Raw genomic sequence first — 17,412 nt, 5'->3', positions numbered from 1 at the left:
TTATTCCCCATATCTTTTGATTCATAGTATATTTTCATATCTTGTTTTCTTGTTCCCTAAGCTAGTATTCTAGTATTATAAATAGGGCTAGGTTGTTATCTTTTTATTCATTGAATGAAGAATTATTTTGCCCACATTACTTGTGCAATACTCCTTATCAAACCTTGAAGACTGCCGACGGAGGAAGTTCTCCGCGCCAGCCACGAATTGAGCCGCCGACCCCAACGTTCGGGGCGCCGGATTGGTGTGTTGCGAGTGTAATCGCAGGATTTCTTCGTTAAGAGAATTGTGCTCTTAACATCACCACTCTGAGTTCTCGTTGGTCACGACCACGTTGGTCACGGCGGATTCTTTGCCCGGTCACCACTCCGAGCGGTCTCAAACGCACACGTTGGTCATGACGAGTTCGTTGCCCGGCCACCACTCCGAGCCGTTTGGGCTCTCAATGAAAGCACCAATTGTTACAGACCAAATAGGAGAACTCATCTCAAAAGACTAGCATGTTAGGAGAGATAGCTCATTTAGTCTATATACCCCACATCAGTTGTTCTCACAACCGATGTGGGAATTGAGTCCGTAACATTCGACCCTCCTTTAAGGGCCAACATCCTCGTTGGTCACGGCCACGTTGGTCACGGCTGGTTCTTTGCCAGGCCACCACTCCGTGGGCCACCACTTCGAGTTCTCGTTGGTCACGGCCACGTTGGTCACGGCGGATTTTTTGCCCGGTCGCCACTCTGAGCGGTCTCAAACGCCCTTGTTGGTCACGGCGAGTTCGTTGCCCGGCCACCACTCCGAGTCGTTTGGGCTCTCAATGAAAGCACCAATTGTTAGGAGAACTCATCTCAAAAGACTAGCCTGTTAGGAGAGAGAGCTCATTTAGTCTATATACCCCACATCAGTTGTTCTCACAACCGATGTGGGAATTGAGTCCATAACAAAGTGTAAGTCATTCTGGCACGGCAGTTGGAAGGCGCAACGTTGTAAGCTACAACGATGGTTTGGTGAGAAGTGTAGGAGGTGAATTTGAACGAAAGCGATTGGCCTCCGAGGGTTGCGAAGGCCTGGTACGAGGCGCCCCAGTTGTGGCTCATGCTGATCCACCCGGTCTGGTCTTGCTGCCTTTCACCCACATGTTGGCGATGTCCCCACCTCCGCCCACATTCATCACGTACACCAACACCCCGTATCCGTTCCCCTGGAACGCCAGCCGTACGCCAACTTTGCGCACGCATGTCACCCTGCAGGTTAAATCACAATCAAGCAGACAGATAGTAATAGTAGTGGCGGATCAATAACATAATTTTATAAGTTTTTTTTATGGATTTATGTTTTAGTAATAATACTTCCAAGCCTAATTAAGAAAATAAGATGAGAGTTATATTTGGATTGAAGGGTACATATATACCTGCGGAAGCGGACGGGCACAATGTCGGCCTTCCACTGGGTGATCTTCATGAAGGTCGGCTTGGCCATGTTGAAGTGGGTGTGGGGAGGGTTGCACCAATTGTAGTCCTGGGACCAATTGGGAGGGCAGAGATTGGTGGCGGTGATGGTGGCGATGGGCGAATTCTTATAGCAATACTGCGATTTCGCGCACCGCACCTGGAAGCATTGCCCGCACCCGTACCCGTTGATGAATAGCACCGAGCTTAGTGTCGTCGTATCCAGTGCTGAACGAGTTGCCGTACCCACAAGCCCCACCTACAATCGAACGTGCATCCATTAATTCTAATTATACTACATTTTTTTGTTACAAACCGAAAACATTGTACGAGTCACACAGGGACAGAGCCAGAAAATTGTAGTAGGAGTGGCAAAATATTAATATATAATAAATAAATATTAAAATATAAAAAATATAATAACAAGAGAAAAAAAATTGGGTGTTGGGAGAGGGCCTCAGTTATTGCGACTATTTTCAAAAGGAACACAGATTTTTAGATTTCTTTTTTGTTATTTTCTAGGGCTTTTATTTATGTATTTTAATTTGTGCCTTGGATCTCCCCTATTTTGTTACGTGTGATGGTGCAAGCTGTGTTTTTCATAGGTGAGGGGCAAGTAAATCTTTATTTTATTAAATGAAGGGGGGCAAATTATCGTGAATATGTGAGTATTAGATTAACATAATGTATATATATATATATATATCTATTGGAAATTGAGGTGGGACATTTGCCCCGTCTAAACATATATTAGATCCGTCCCTGGAGTCACATCATTGAGTTTGATGGGGAGTACAATTTATTTACCACAATATTTGTTAGTTAATTTGTTGAAAATAATACTAAATGAGTATATCAAATTGCTAATAACTTTGTAAATTTTTTTTAATAATATAAGATTTATATAGGCACTACATTCTTTCTTAACGTATGATAACCAATCAAAAATCGAACTACTTAATAAAATAAATTAATTAAGCTAAATTATTCAATAATTAAAAATAAATGAATAACACACCCATAGTCTCAGCAGCTGTCTCATCGCCATAGAATGTGGCATAGGCAAGCTTCCAAGTAGTCGGCTGGAACACCGGAGCGGAGTATCCGGCTGCCGCCGCCGATAAGAAGAAGATTAGGTGATGGAGTACGTACTAAACAAGCCCAACAGCAGTAAAGCCCATCAGCCTAAAGCCCAAGAAAGAGTATCAGTTCGGCATGACTAAAGAGTATCAGAGTTCAGTTCGGCACGACCAAAGAGTTCGGCCCCAGCCTACAGCTCGGTAAAAGCCAACCAATCAAACTCTGCTCTCAGGTCGGCATCAAGCTCTACTCTCAGATCGGCAAAAGCTGCTCGGCAATAATTCAGCAGTTCGGTCTCAGTATTCGACCGAACTAGGAGATAGTGGACTCATGCAGGATTTCCACCTCCACTACACCCACGATCTATTTAGTGGTGTCAAGCAGTCGTTAACTCATGCAGGATAGTGGACCCATGCAAGATCGCCACGATCTCCACGACATCCACTACCTAGTAAATGGTGTTGCATGCCACGATCTTGGTCCTTTGTATAAATAGAACCTAGATCAAATAGATAGGGTTAGACTCTCTCGCTTTCTAGAGATCAAATACAAAATAGCAAGTCTGTATTGTAAGCTGTAAGAAAACAGATCAAGCAATACAACTCTGCCCTCATTTCTTCCCGTGGACGTAGATTTACCTCAGTAAATCGAACCACGTAAAATCTCTGTGTCGTGATCTGCATCTTCCTGCATTCATCACCATCAAAAATTCGCCGATTCATCACTGGCGCCGTCTGTGGGAAACAGAGAACCAAATTTGTGATAAAGCGAATTTTTGACCCTTTTTCCACCCCAAAAAAATGCATACCAGATCACATAACACCCATAATACCGTTCGTGATAACCGTGAGGAAGCTAGTCCAGCTCGCAGGTCTGAAAAACGGCCTCGGGAGACATCTACCTCCGGTTCTCACGAAGGAGGAACAAGCCACTCCAGGAGTCATCGCACCGAGTCTTCCCAGCAGCCCGATTTAAATGAAGCTGTCAAGCTGTTCTTGGCCGAGAAGCAGGAGGAGTTCTTAACCTTCCTGCAGAAGAGCCAACAGCCGGAGAAGACAACGACGGATTCTCCCTCCTCATCTAGGCATGAAAGTCACTACCGCAGTAGTGACGTGTCTTCCAGGAGAAAGAATCCTCAACCCCGACATGTTCCTGTTCCTCCTCGGTACCGGAACCACAGGAGAACTCCATCTCCTCCGTACCGAAGAGATATCGGGTTCGCCATGTACGGAGCATTAAAGACTCCGTTCTCGGACGATATCACCCGAACTCCTTTGCCGCGGAACTACCGGACACCGTCAATGACTTATGACGGGCTAGTGGATCCTCATGACTTCTTGGGACGCTATCAATATAACATGGCGAACCAGGGTCTCAATGAGGTCCATATGTGCAAGCTGTTCCCCGAGCTGCTTATCGGGAACGCCAGAAGGTGGTTCGACAGCCTTCCTCAAGGCAGCATTAGATCTTACCGAGATCTAATGGATGCATTCCATAGGAGGTTCTTTCAGAAAGCGGAAGCCCGGATCACTTCGGCTCAGCTGCTTTCCATTCGTCAAGGTCGCGACGAAAAAATCAGCGACTTTATGACAAGATTCCACAAGGAATGCCTGCAAGTAGACGATCTCAACGATCTGCTTGTCATCTCGGCATTCCAAAATGGAATCCTGCCCGGAGCTCTCTACAGGAAGCTCGTTGAGTGCGGTCCGCAGACAGCTCAGGAAATGTGGGACATTGTGGACCAGTACTCCCGGGCCGATGAGGCAGACCGTCGCAAACGGTCGTTAGACAGCTCATCGTCCCGAGGAGACAGAAGGAAGCCCGATCATAGCGATCAGGGGCATCCTCGCCGGACTCCATTTGAAAGAATTCAAAGGGCTCCGGTGCAAGACAGATTGGGACCCCGTCTCAATCCCGAGAAGCCGCCCGCTCAGTTCGTACCGCTGAACAAGTCAAGAACGGAAATTTTCGAACTACATTCCGATATGTTCGAAAGACCAAAGCGGATGACGAAATCAGCCGTGCGGCGACCTCAGGATCAATATTGCTCCTTCCATCAAACCCACGGTCACGATACCGAGGAGTGCCGAAATTTGGCTGCAGGTATTGATGTTCTTGTGAAAACAGGAACGTTAAAAAAATACCAAAGCAAGCAGCCGAAAAAGAACAAAAGGCAGAGAGGTGCGAACTGCAATCCTCAGGATCCGAAAAGGCATGAGGATCCCGAAGACGACGACGAGCCGCAATATGATGGAGTAATCCTGACTATTGATGCTCTCCCTGCCGGGAAGACTAAGTCGTCCCTAAAAGCAGAACGCAGAGGTTCCAATCAAGAGGAGCCAACACATAAAAGGCTGAAGAAAGACGAAGTGATTACATTTTCAGATGCCGATCCCGTCCCAGCCATCTCTCCTCATCAAGACGCTATTGTCATTCAAGCCGGAGTGGCAAACAAACTGATCCACAGAGTATTTGTGGATACAGGAGCGTCAGTCAGCATTCTTTTTAAAGAATGTTTCGATAAAATGGAAGTGGATCCAGCTCGGCTCAGTCCGGCTCCACTTCCTCTGAAAAGTTTCGCCCAGGAGGACACCCGCCCTGAAGGTATTATCAGCCTTCCGATCACGGTGGGAAAAGCGCCTACAAGCTCCAATACGATGATCGAGTTCTTTGTGGTGAAAGCTCGGTCCCCGTACAACATCATCCTGGGGAGAGACTGGCTCAACACAGTTCGGGCCGTTTGCTCTACTTATCACCTCACCATCAAGATCCCCACTAAAGGTGGGATAGCGGTCATCCGAGGTGATCAAAAGAGAGCAAAAGAATGTCTGCAGATTGCGCTTAAAAGTGCCGAACAATCAGTTCGGCACCATCAAGCATAGCAATCACAGCAACCGGAGTCAGAGGCAAGCGAGATGACCGAAGTCACTTCAGAGCCGAACTCAATGACCGTTCAGTTATACGAAGATGATCCATCCAGAACGGTCAAGATCGGCTTCGCAGGAACGCCTCTACTCCGGGAAAAGACCATTCAGCTCCTCAAGGAGTACAAAGATGTCTTTGCATGGTCTCCGTTGGACATGACCGGAGTGCCCCCCGAGGTAATCACTCATCGGTTAAATATTGATCCTTCAATCCGGCCAGTAAAACAGAAGCAAAGACTCTTTGCGGCAGAAAGAAGCCAAGTCATCCATGACGAAGTCCGCCAATTGCTAAAAGCGGATGTACTATTCGAGGTGAAATATCCTTCTTGGGTGGCCAATCCTGTGATGATCAAGAAAAAAGAAGGAGGATGGCGGATGTGCATAGATTTTACCGATCTAAACAAGCACTGTCCTAAAGATTGCTATCCCCTTCCGAATATAGATAAAAAAGTAGAAGCTTTGATCGGCTTCGAAATTTTCTGTTTTCTTGATTTATACAAAGGATATCACCAAGTGTTGATGGATGAGAGTGACGCTCCGAAAACAGCTTTCATTACCGATTTCGGCATTTTCGCTTATAAAAAGATGCCATTCGGTTTAAAGAATGCCGGAGCCACTTATCAAAGGATGGTAGACAAGCTTTTTCGGCACCTAATCGGAAAACAGGTTGAAGTGTATGTCGACGACATAGTTGTCAAAAGCAAAAGCACTTCGGAGTACGAGCACAACCTCAAGTCCACTCTCAACGTGCTCAAGAAAGCCAACCTCAAACTTAATCCCCAAAAGTGTACCTTTTTGGTAGATTCGGGAAAGTTTCTGGGTTGTTGGGTTTCAAAGGACGGACTCAAGGCAAACCCCTCAAAAGTTCAAGTCGTTCAGAACATAGCAATGCCGAAGTCCATACATGACGTGCAAAGGCTAACCGGATGTCTAGCCGCACTGAATCGATTCCTTTCCCAAGCAGCCGAAAAGCAACTGCCGTTCTTCAAAGTGTTGAAAAAGGCACCAAAATTCGAGTGGGGAGCTGAGCAGAAAAAGGCCTTTGACGAGCTCAAAAGTTATCTAGCCGAGCTTCCTATTCTCTCTGCTCCAACCGAAGCCGAAGTAATATTCTTATACTTAGCGGCATCCGATCAAACCATTAGCGCGGTGCTTGTACGAGAAGAAGGCCTAAAGCAGTTTCCCATCTACTTTACAAGCCGAGCATTAAGAGGTCCAGAAACAAGGTATCAACCTCTGGAGAAAATTGCTCTGGCGTTAGTAAATGCAGCAAGGAGACTGCGGCCATACTTCTATGCTCACAAGGCAGAATCGCCAAATGGGCCATAGAGCTGGGAGAACACTCAATCGAGTACCTACCTCGAAAAGCCATCAAGGGACAAGCCTTGGCAGATTTTCTTGCAGAGGCCAAGTTCGATCAAGCAATCCCTGTCATTGCCGAACAGAAAAATTCTGCCAATGCCGAACTAGCACAGCCCTTGGAATCCGAAGAAGAGCCGCCGGACTGCTGGAGCGGATTCGTAGATGGAGCTTCAAACAAGATGGGAAGTGGAGCTGGTATTTTACTTGTCGCTCCCGACGGACACGAGGTAACCTACTCACTTCGGTTCCTATTCCCCACTACTAATAATGAAGCCGAGTACGAAGCCCTCCTGGCCGGACTCCAGTTAGCGCAAAGTCTGCTCGTCAAGTCTCTCAAAATCCATTGTGATTCACAAGTCATAGTGAATCACATGTTGGGTACAAGTGAAGCTCGTGACGAGAGAATGAAGAAGTATTTGGACAAAGCGCAAAGCATCAGCCAAAGTTTCTCCTATTTTCGGATAATCCGCATTCCCAGAGCGGAAAATAGCCGAGCAGATACCTTAAGTAAGTTGGCCTCAGATCCGAGCTCAAAGGCGGAAGAATTAATGCATCGAAGCATTGATGAAGCAGAGGTACATTCAGTATCCAGCTCGCCGAACTGGATGACGCCGATCTTGCAGTATCTGGATCAAGGACAATTGCCCGAGGATAAGAGAGAAGCTCGGAAGATCACGTGCCGAGCACTTCGGTACGAACTTCATGAAGGAGTCCTCTTTAGAAAGTCTTACCTCCAGCCGTTATTGCGGTGCGTAGGACCAGAAGAGACGGACTACATCCTCAGAGAAGTTCATGAAGGATCGTGCGGTAGCCACATCGGAGCTAGAGCTTTAGCTAAAAAAGTTCTAAGATGGGGATATTATTGGCCAACCTTGGTACAAGAAGCAGTGCAGCTCGTCAAGACCTGCCCGAAGTGCCAAATCCATGCAAATATCCCAAGGATGCCGCAGACCGATCTATCCACTATGCAGAGCCCTTGGCCTTTTATGCAATGGGGCATAGACATAGTGGGACCACTTCCTCAAGCTCCTCGGCAAATGAAATTCCTAATCGTTGCCGTGGACTACTTTACGAAGTGGGTGGAAGCTGAACCATTAGCTACGATAACGAGCTCGAAGGCATTGGATTTCGTCTGGAAGAACATAGTGTGCCGATTTGGCATACCCCACATCCTCATCTCGGATAACGGGACTCAGTTCACCGACAAGACGTTCAAGAATTGGTGCCAAGAGCTGAATATTCAACAGCGGTTCACTTCGGTCTCTCATCCACAAGCAAACGGACAAACGGAGGTAACAAATCGTATCCTGGTGAAAGGGTTAAAAGCTCGGTTAGAACAAGCCAAAGGACAGTGGGTAGAAAATCTCCCTCAAGTCCTATGGTCCTACCGAACTACACCCACAACCTCCAGCGGTGAAACTCCGTACAGTCTTGTGTACGGCACTGAAGCCGTGATTCCGGTGGAGATCGGCATACCCAGTCCCCGAACTCTAAACTTCTCAGCAGAAATGAATGACGACGGACTGAGAGCCGAGCTAGATCTTGCCGAAGAAAGAAGAGAATTGGCATGCATAAAAGCAGCCAAGTACAAGGAGCAAGTAGCCCGGTATTACAACCAAAGGGTGAAGAAGCTGCAATTTCAAGTGGGAGATCTCGTCTTGAGAAACAACGAAGTAAGCCGAGCAGAAAAGCTGGGCAAGCTCGAACCCACATGGGAAGGTCCGTATCGGGTGTCAGAAGTCCTCGGCAAAGGGTCTTACAAATTGGCTCACATGTCAGGAGAACAGGTACCCCGAACATGGCACATTTCCAACCTCAAAAAGTTCCATTTGTAAGAGACAGTCCGGTCAGTCAGTCTTGAGTCCTGTTCAGTCAATGTGCTTTATTTGGTTTACTTGGTCTTTATTTGTCTCTGTGCGTTTTGTCTGTGTGTTTTGTCTGTCTCTGTGCGTGTCATCTCTTACAAATGTTACTGAGGTATCTTGTTCTTCGAAGGCTGATCCCCTTCTTAGAACATATACAAGCCAACGATTGTGAGTCAAAGCTTCTACAGAAGATACAAGACCACAATTCAGCTTAAACAAGCAGTTCGTCTGAAACGAGCTGCAACAAGCCAACGATTGTGAGTCAAAGCTTCTAAAGAGGATACAAGACCACAATTCAGCTTAAACAAGCAGTTCGTCTGAAACGAACTGCAATAAGTCAACGATTGTGAAGTCCAAGCTTCTAAAGAGGATACAAGACCACAATTCGGCTTAAAAATCAAGCACTTCGTCTGAAACGAACTGCAACAAAAGTCCGATTCTCGCGATAAAACTTGCCTGAATTAGGACAAGGGAAAGTCCGATCCACGCGATAAAACTCGCCGAATTAGGACAAGGGAAAGTCCGATCCCCAAATTAGGACAACGGAAAGTCCGATCCGAGCGATAAAACTCGCCAAATTAGGACCAAAGACGAGTCCGGTCAAAGATGTTTATTTCATCAGCCCAAAGACGAGTCCGGTCAAAGATGTTTATTTCATCAGACCAAAGACGAGTCCGGTCAAAGAAGAGTTCACTTCATAAGACCGAGGACAAACATCAACTTACCCCGTACCTTTTTCCAGAATGCCGAAGTAATTCACTTCGCTTTCCGGGGGGGGGTAGTGATGGAGTACGTACTAAACAAGCCCAACAGCAGTAAAGCCCATCAGCCTAAAGCCCAAGAAAGAGTATCAGTTCGGCATGACTAAAGAGTATCAGAGTTCAGTTCGGCACGACCAAAGAGTTCGGCCCCAGCCTACAGCTCGGTAAAAGCCAACCAATCAAACTCTGCTCTCAGGTCGGCATCAAGCTCTACTCTCAGATCGGCAAAAGCTGCTCGGCAATAATTCAGCAGTTCGGTCTCAGTATTCGACCGAACTAGGAGATAGTGGACTCATGCAGGATTTCCACCTCCACTACACCCACGATCTATTTAGTGGTGTCAAGCAGTCGTTAACTCATGCAGGATAGTGGACCCATGCAAGATCGCCACGATCTCCACGACATCCACTACCTAGTAAATGGTGCTGCATGCCACGATCTTGGTCCTTTGTATAAATAGAACCTAGATCAAATAGATAGGGTTAGACTCTCTCGCTTTCTAGAGATCAAATACAAAATAGCAAGTCTGTATTGTAAGCTGTAAGAAAACAGATCAAGCAATACAACTCTGCCCTCATTTCTTCCCGTGGACGTAGATTTACCTCAGTAAATCGAACCACGTAAAATCTCTGTGTCGTGATCTGCATCTTCCTGCATTCATCACCATCAAAAATTCTCCGATTCATCATTAGGCGCCATGAATTAATGAAGCAAAGAAGCCATTGAGATGAAAATGAGATGTTTATATAGTTTTAGCATTGTACATATTGAGTAGTCTACTACGTGACCTTCACAAACGTGCAGTTCTAACTCAAATGTTATAAAATTTTAATATTTAGAGGTTGGTTTGGAGGAATTATTGATGTATGGAGCTATATATGGATTTTGGTTGGTTTGAATATTAGAAGTTCAATGTATGGAATTAATCTTATCATTACGAAAATTTTCTATGAAATTTAGTCTTCTAATTACAAATAGGGGGCGGCAATTGGATAACAAAATTTGACCAAATAAGGATTAAATAGGGCATAAAACAAAAAATAAATGTTTGCTGATTACGAAATTAGTACCCTTTTCATTTTATTTAAAATATGCTCTGACTTTCTTGTACTTTCACTTATTAAAAACTAGTACGGCTATACTTAATATCCTCTCTCCTTTATATCCACTATTTTTATTGTTTTTGTTTTCTTTCTTTCTTGTTTTAAAGAAGAGAAGAGTTAGAAAATTGGAAGTATAAAGTCAATGATAATAGTAAATGTAGCAAGCATTAAACTATGTACTCCACTTTTTTTTAATTTTACTATGCAATCGCATCTTAAAAATAAGACAATTAGTAAATTAGAGGGGATAATTTATTGAATCCTCATATATGTTGCTATGCTAGGTTCTTAAATAAAATTTTATTTTAAAAAGTCCTCGTACTTTTATACTAATATGTACCATGAAGTGACTGTGGTCATTATAAATATAGATCCATTTATTTTGTATATTTATACTTAATTTCTAAGCATAAAAATGGCCTTATCTTGTATGCTCAAAAAACATACATAAAAAAGATCTATGAAACCAGCATGAGATTAAAGAACATCGTATAAATTAGTAGAGTTATTTGATAGATTATACAAGAGTGAGTTCTATGAATGTTGTTCAATTCGGTAGATAAAGCCTGATACTTGATTTATGAGTTTTGGCGATCTCGTTTCTTTAAGTCCCTCAACCTGTCTGATATATTATGTGTAGAATAATAATATACATAAGATACATCTTTAATATATGCATCCTTCACATACCAAACTACACACATTTACATTGCTTATGCATTCTTTCCCCTTGAATCACACCAGCTCTTGAAGATTTGCATATTTAACCAAAAATATTTCCTGATGAACAACATAACTTGGATTTACAACTTATTCTAACTCATAAAACTGGAGAGAAGCAAACAGTGAAGAGGATTACCTTACCTGAGTTCAAGCCTCACTTCCTTCAGGCAGCGTAATCAACCGTGACTTAGAATCGTACACCATGTCCGTGCCACAGCTGAGAATCATGTTGTAACACACAGTTAGCAAAATGCCAGAAATAAATGCGATGATTATCAGGAATGTTGACTTACTTCGAACATTTGACCTTGTTAGTGGCTCCCCCGCTCGATATGGACAGTATGGTACCAAAGAATGAAGTGTTTTCCGTGCCACAGTTCGGGCATGGTCCCTGGTACATTATATTTATTGAACAACTTGAGAACTTCGATAAGGAGGCCGGGATTCAAGAGTTTAGGAGAGCCTTACTCACCACTAAGATCAGAAAGTCTTTTACAATGAAGTTTGTGAAGGTGAAAGACAACCATAGTATGAGTGGCAAAGCTGTGAACCACGTGAAAATGAAACTGAATGGCTCTGGAATCTGCGAAGATAATTTTCTCGAGTTAACATAGAAAAAAAATTGTTGAGTACGAAGCCTTAAAGAAAGTTAACTGGTTTGGGCATTCGAAGCACAAATTATATATTTAGGCCCCGCCCAATTCCTATTGTGTAAAGGAGTATTAGGCTTCGTTTTTCTGCCTATATATATATCCCTTTCTCATTGTAAATTGCATCCGAAAATCATGTAGTGAAATCTATGGCTTGACATTACCAGCATATGTAGATACACACTAAACAATTCATGTGTTTATTTTGATTATGTTCATGATTATATGTGTTTATTTCCTAACAGAAATCAGAGTAGTGTAGATGATGAGCATTGTGCTGATATTCAACTTTCAATTTCCAATAGTTTCATGTGAATCTTATGATCAATGCAAAATATTAGGATGTTGGATGCAGATGAGACGATTTACAGAAACCAGTATTGGATTACCTCCAAGAGATAAGTGATCTCGAATCCGGTCAAATCATCAAGAAAGAAAAACCTACAAATAGAGGATATTCGCTAAGGTGATGTATCTGTACATTCTTCTAAAAGAAGATATAGGCGCGCAAACGCAAACAATTTAGATGCAAATGAAATCAAGTAACATCTAACTATAGTTCGGCGGTAGAATGTCACTTACAATACTAATGCCACCACTGCTGCTGGCACATTCAGAAGAAACATCTTGAGGTAGTCGACAGAAAGGTCACTATAAACCTGCGCGTCGGAACTAAATGAGATACAGAAGGCCACTTAAGTATGATAAATTAGTCAAAAAGGTTGATACAAGGACGCATTTTCATGTTTTCAGCAGAAATACAAAACCTACACAATCGAAAATTTTCATCATATTAATTTATTAAAGACAGAGAGGATCTTCTTCAGCAATAAATGACATCATGTTATATAGTTGCTGCAATAATCTTAAGAGAAAGAGAGTTCTTAGTGAATCTTTTTCTTTCATCAAGCTGGATAGCTGAGGGGATCGACATATTATGTGATTGACGTTGTTGAGAAGAGTCCAATGAATTTATATATAACATGAAAGGCTTGGTCCTCGTATATGCAAGGAAGGAGGAGAGCAGCAAACCTTTTTGCTACGTAGACTGCATCGAGGCCCCTCGACCACGATTTCACTCCCATCAATCTACAACAAATAGATCAACAGAAGGAAGGGATGGTACATCAAAACAAGTCAAAGAATAAGGCCATGATATCAACTAAGGCAAATAACAAAACCGGTTCATCATCAAACACAGAGAAAATCTAAAAGAAAATCTGAAAAGCTTTTTCACCCCAAAGATCTAAAGATATGTCGTGGACAGTTCTCACTGATACTCCTATTACATTGTTTTTCTTGCCCTGTGCTAATATACCTTTAGTTGTTTTTTCAGCTTATCATATTCCATTATTCCTCATCTGACAGAATCGGATTCCCAGATACATAAGCCATTGAAGCTTCCAAAAACCTCTGTTCATCAGCGCCTGAATCGAACACACAGGAAGTCAGAGTGATTAATAAAATTCATTGCAAAAAATCCAAAGCCCTGCAAAAATTGGAAAATGTAAGAAAAACAGTTATTACTTAGCATTACAACACTGCTTCCCTCCCACATGAGTTCTTCCTTGAGGTTATCAAATTCCTCATTGGACATAATAGATTTTCCTTCATAGTAGAAGGCCTGCAATTGCGTAATATCACAGAACATCAAAGAGTATACAAAAAAAAAGGTACATCCAGCTTTTGATCAAGGCTAAGAATGAAGATAAATCTTCATAATTTCTGGAAATTAGGTCTATAAAGAGATAATAACAAGTTGATACAAAAAAACGAAGGAATGTGATTATTTACTTGAAGTGCTTGCAGAAACTCTTGCTCCATCTCGCCGATCGTCTTTTTCTCCTTCTAATCTAAGGTGCAATAAGGCAAGACATTGCTGTCAACAACCTCGTCTTCTTGGACCTGACCTGTAACAAATATAAATGTCAACATGAGTAGCACAAGAAATGACTGCAAAGTTATGTTCTTGCGTAGATGCTTCAATATTTCAAAAGGTTTACATCACATTGTTAGCTCTTTAACGCAACAATACACAAGGGGGTGGTTCTTCAAGAGCAACAAATGCTTCCTCAAATCCAAACTATTAAACTATCCAGAAAAGCTTTAAATAAGGAGCTTGAAAGGAAGTAAATGAATCCACAATCACCGCAATCCAACTGATTTCATTAGACCACAACGACGTTTGGGCTTCCGTACAATTTATATTTAGGCCTAACTCGTAACTAGTGTTGCCCACGGTTCCAAAACCGGCGGTTCCGGTTCGGAACCGCCGGTTCCGGTTTATAGGAATTCGTAACCGGAACCGGACCGTGAGGCTATTTCACGGTTCCGGTTCCGGTTCCGGTTCGAAAACCGGCGGTTCCGGTTCCGGTTCGGAACCGCCGGTTTTCGGACGGTTTACACGGTTCCGGTTCGAAAACCTGCGGTTTCACGGTTCGTTTTTTTTTCTATGTAATTTGAAATTTGGACATATACAATAAATTGGAACAAGACAATGGATAATTTAAATTGAAATAAGACGAATAAGGTGAAAATGATATCAATTTTATTGAATTTGAGTTGTAACGGACAACTATACATTACAATTTACAATACATATACAACATACAACAATGTAATATAATTTACAAGTGTCGTCGGAACGTAAATAAAAAAAACATGAAATGGGGGATAATGGATGAATTTGAATTCAAAATCAAAATTTTTAAAAATTTGAATTTCGGAAAACTGGCGGTTTTGGCGGAAAACCGTCGGAACCGCCGGTTTCACCGCCAAAACCGCCGGTTCGGTCAACAAACCGCCTGCCTCGTGTTCCGCACCGGAACCGAAAACCGCCGGTTTCACGGTTAACTGCCGGTTTTCGCGGTTAACCGCCGGTTTCCGGTCCAAAAAATGCCGGTTTTGGCCGACAAAACCGGCTGAAAAAGCTGCCCCCGCTGCCGCCTCGGTTTTCTCACCGGAACCATGAAACCGCCGGTTAACCGGCGGTTCCGAACCGTCCGGAACCGGCGGTTCGGTGACGTTTCCGGTTCGAAAAATCTTGAACCGGAACCGGACCGCGGTTCCAAATGCGACGGTTCCGGTTCGAAAAAATTAACACGGTTCCGGTTCGGAACCGCAACCGGCGGTTCCGGTTCGGCGGTTAACCGCCGGAACCGAAACCGGTGGGCATCTCTACTCGTAACCTATTGTGTTAGCATTAAGCTCGTCGTTTTTGCCTATATATCCCCTCTTCCATTGTACTTCCTCCCTCCATTCCACAATAAGAGTCCATTTTTATCATTTTGGTTTGTCCCACAATAAAAATCTCCTTCAACCCACATTCTACTAACTCATTTTACAGAGTCAAATGGGGACTTCTATTCAAAAATTGTATCCAAAGTTTATATAGTAAAATTTGGCTTTAGATAAACATATCTATTTCATATTCGTGGTTACTTGGGTAGATTTCCTAACAAAATAAATAGGTCATAAGTAGGTAAAATTTTACTAAGGATTCTTCAAAGTCTACTCTGTTTGAAGTGACAAATGGCTAGAATTAGAACAAAAGGCATCTAAAATAGTTACAGAAACAAGCAATCATAAACTAGTTATATCTGATGATCATAGACTTTAGGTGCTTCGCAGCTAAACCTGGTTGCTCACTGGTGGCTTGAGGAGATATACAGAGCAGTCTGCGCTGGAAAGTCAGTTTCTTGGAAGCGAATTGAAGCGTGTGAACTACGGGAGCTGGGGACGGCAGAGAAGAGGCGGAGAAGAATGGTTTTCTGATTCGGGCAGTAAAAAGATTGGGTTTTGATAGGTTGAAGCCGAGTCTTGACGCCATCTGCGGCGGGGCGAGGAGAGTTGGAGGCGGTTTTGGGGAAATGGGTGCATTTGAAAGATGTGGGAAATTAGTGGGAGAGAGGGAAGGGGTTGGAGATAAGGCGAATGGGAATGTGTGGTGGGGAATTTGAGTGAGTTTGTTTTTGTTGGTAATGAAAATCTGGTGATTTGGTTGTTTTCTTCATACTACTGTTGTGGATCTGCCGCGTCGTTTCGTTGTTTGATTTTGAAATAATCTCAGCCGGACTTCGTTCTGTGACACGTGGATGACGGTTTCCACGTTTTTCATTTTAATTACAGCAAAAAAAACAATTCTGTCACCTTGGCAGCCACCACACTTCAACTCAATATCATATGAGGGGTTCAATCAGGGTGCGTAGTAGCCCGTTAAAGGACGACATCGATTTCTTTTATAACCGGTTGTTTACGTGTAATGTATTGATTTTTTTAATTAAATGAATTGTTTTTTTATTAATCGATGATATTGTTTAACTTAATAATATTGATACTCTTATATGATTGTCATAACAAATATAATTTCATATAAAAATTTCGTTAGGTATAAATGCAAATAAATCCAAATTTTATGTAAATTGAATAATTATGATTTAATTTATGAAATTATGTCAATTTTTAACCAATATCCAAATCACAAAATTTCATTTTATATGAAATGATACAATTATTATAAAAAATATCATTCATCAACAAATTAAATAGTGGTATTAATGTATAAAACAACCTCGTTTTATTCACGGGAAGAAACAACAAATTCAAAATTCAAGTATTATGATTCAAAACTCCAAGTTTATGAAGAAAATAAGAAAACGGTCAAATTTTGTGTATTTATAAATACATAATCCAAAACAAAATTCTTGTTTGCGATTGAAATTCATTTTGACTAGAAAATCGTTTGATTTTTTGAAGGCAGAAGAAGTTAGTGGAAACTCCATTCACTAAAAAAAAAGGTGAATAGCGATGTATGTTGGAAAGAAATAAAAGAAGATCAAATTACAAGGAAGAAAATCAAGGGAATTATGGAATTGATTGATATCATCGTGTAATTGGCAAGTGTGATTAGGGTAAATCTTTACATAATTTGTATAATCCATATCCTATTTAAAGGATTGTATATCATAGGAGAAATTAAGTTGAATAAAACAATACATTTCAACATGGCATCAGAGCAAAGGCTCAGAAAAAATTCATCATAGCCCGATAACCATTTCTCGACCTAAGGCAGAATCAAGCCATGGCCGACGATGAAACCAAACCCAAACTTTCAGACGATCACAAACCGAGGGTAAACAAAAATGTTACCGTCGCCTTTAAGCTCAATGGAACGAACTATTCGTTGTGGGCACGGCTAATGAAGATCCAGATTGGGAGTAGGAGAGTACTCCGACACATCAACGGCAACCCGCCACCACCTGAACCAGGGGCGACCGATTACACGGAGTGGGAGGAGACAGACTTGATTGTCTTCTCGTGGATCTTAGATAACATCGAGACTGATATAGTCATCGATTTCGCACACCATCAGACGGCCGAAGCCCTATGGAAGAGCCTAGCCGTGACGTTCGAGAGCACATCCGATCCGTTTTTGCTCTTCGATCTGGAAGAAAAAGCAGAGAATGTCAAGCAAGGTGAACAAAGCCTCGAAACCTATTG

The 17,412-nt window shown here is 42.6% G+C and overlaps 2 pseudogenes; both read right to left on the bottom strand.

Annotated features, from left to right (window-relative positions):
• Positions 1–908: 908 nt before the first annotated feature.
• Positions 909–11,028, bottom strand: LOC121797095 (annotated as a pseudogene).
• LOC121796407 lies at positions 11,013–15,884 on the bottom strand (annotated as a pseudogene).
• Between the last annotated feature and the right edge of the window lie 1,528 nt (positions 15,885–17,412).

This window comes from Salvia splendens, chromosome 3 (genome assembly GCF_004379255.2).
Source record: "Salvia splendens isolate huo1 chromosome 3, SspV2, whole genome shotgun sequence".
In the NCBI taxonomy this organism is placed as follows: domain Eukaryota; kingdom Viridiplantae; phylum Streptophyta; class Magnoliopsida; order Lamiales; family Lamiaceae; genus Salvia; species Salvia splendens.
The sequence above is the reverse complement of the archived record's forward strand: the minus strand, read 5'-3'. Positions and strand labels throughout refer to the sequence as shown.